The sequence below is a fragment of the Calidris pugnax genome, unplaced genomic scaffold, assembly GCF_001431845.1.
Source record: "Calidris pugnax isolate Ruff unplaced genomic scaffold, ASM143184v1 scaffold162, whole genome shotgun sequence".
NCBI lineage: Eukaryota > Metazoa > Chordata > Aves > Charadriiformes > Scolopacidae > Calidris > Calidris pugnax.
Genome location: NW_015090900.1, coordinates 1,377,780 through 1,379,804, shown reverse-complemented (window position 1 = coordinate 1,379,804; position 2,025 = coordinate 1,377,780).

Sequence of the window (2,025 nt, the reverse complement as noted above, 5' to 3'; positions counted from 1 at the left end):
CAATGCTCTGTAACAGTGACCTACAGCTGCCACCAGGCTCCCAGATCCAGCTGCCAGCGACTGGATGGGGTCGGATTCAGGGTTTCTGGGGTCGGTTACCGGTATCTGAGGTGGTAACGGGGAAATAATGAAGCCACATGAAGTGTTTGGGCTGGTCCCTGTTTGTTCTCCCAGTGCCTGCCTGTGTTTGTCCCTTAGGAGGGTCCAGTGGCCAGCTGTGGATCCCACTGCAGAGCCCAGCCATCTTCTCCGATCTCCACCAACCCCAGGGAGCAGCATCAGAGCTCAGACATAGCTGAGAACGGGGTGAAACTCATCACACCCTCAGAAGAGCAGCTCGGCCCTCCCAGCTCAGCACAGACCCTGGCAGGTATGCTCACACCGGGGCTGAGGGGCACTGAGACCAGCAGAATCTGGCTTTTTTTTAGCTGAGAACGGGGTGAAACTCATCACACCTCAGAATTGAAGCTCAGCCCTCCCAGCTCAGCACAAACCCTGGCAGGTACGCTCACACCGGGGCTGAGGACCACTGAAACCAGCAGAATCTGGCTTTTTTTCCAATCCCAGGAGACCCTGTTGGTTTGTCAGGGCCAAAGCAGGGAGAGGCCAATGCCGGGAGGGTGAGCAGGAGGGTTCTGTGGCCGGCTGCGGATCCCACTGCAGAGCCCAGCCATCTTCTCCGATCTCCACCAACCCCAGGGAGCAGCATCAGAGCTCAGACATACCTGTTTGCTCTCCCAGTGCCTGCCTGTGTTTGTCCCTTAGGAGGGTTCTGTGGCCGGCTGCGGATCCCACTGCAGAGCCCAGCCATCTTCTCCGATCTCCACCAACCCCAGGGAGCAGCATCAGAGCTCAGACATAGCTGAGAACGGGGTGAAACTCATCACACCTCAGAATTGAAGCTCAGCCCTCCCAGCTCAGCACAAACCCTGGCAGGTACGCTCACACCGGGGCTGAGGACCACTGAAACCAGCAGAATCTGGCTTTTTTTCCAATCCCAGGAGACCCTGTTGGTTTGTCGGGGCCAAAGCAGGGAGAGGCCAACGCCAGGTGAGTTGTGCCATGAACGGGCAGGAGGATCCCAAGGAGAGGCAGGTGCCCCGACCTGGGCCACAAGGTCACTGCTCAACTGGGTGGGTGCTGGTTTTTGACCCCCAAGAGCCTATAAAACCAGGAAACTAAATGCAAACAATGCCCTACTACTGAAAAAAAAAATATATATAGATATCTATAATAATATAAAAACACGCCAGGTGCAATGCCAGGCTGGACTTTGCCCAAGGAGGTTTTTCAGCCCTGTGTGCCCATTCCCTCTGGAAGGAGGTGGCAATATTTTGGGGCAGCAGAGGCAAGAAGGACAAGGGCAGGGACCTGGGGTAGCTCGTTAAGGACTGACAGGAGCCTGGGCTTTCACTCATAGGAGGTTTTTCAGCCCTGTGTGCCCATTCCCTCTGGAAGGAGGTGGCAATATTTCGGGGCAGCAGAGGCAAGAAGCACAGGGGCAGAGACCTGGGGTAGCTCGTTAAGGACTGACAGGAGCCTGGGCTTTCACTCATTAGCTCATCTTTAAGGCAGACCTGGGGCAAGGGTGGCTTCCTCCGTGCAGTCACTCACGCGCTGCTACGTGGAGAGTGGAGCCTGGAGCAATGAAGCCTTGGTCATTCCTGGGTGTTTAAGCTGGGCATGGAGACATGAGGCTCCAACAGCCTCTCCTTGTCCAGAGAGAAACCATCAGGGACCACAGGGACCCCAGGCTGGAGAGATGGGCCCAGGTGAACCTCATGAGGTTCAACAAGAGCAAATGCAAGGTTCTTCACCTGGGCCGGAACAATCCTCGCCACCAATACAAACTGGGGGGTGAGGGATTGGAAAGCAGCCCTGAGGAAAGGGACTTGGGGGTGCTGGTGGAGGAGAAGCTGGACATGAGCAGGCAGTGGGCACTTGCAGCCCAGAAGGACAATCCCATCCTGGGCTGCATCAAAAGCTGCGTTGCCAGCAGGTCCAGAGAGGGGATTCTGCCACTTT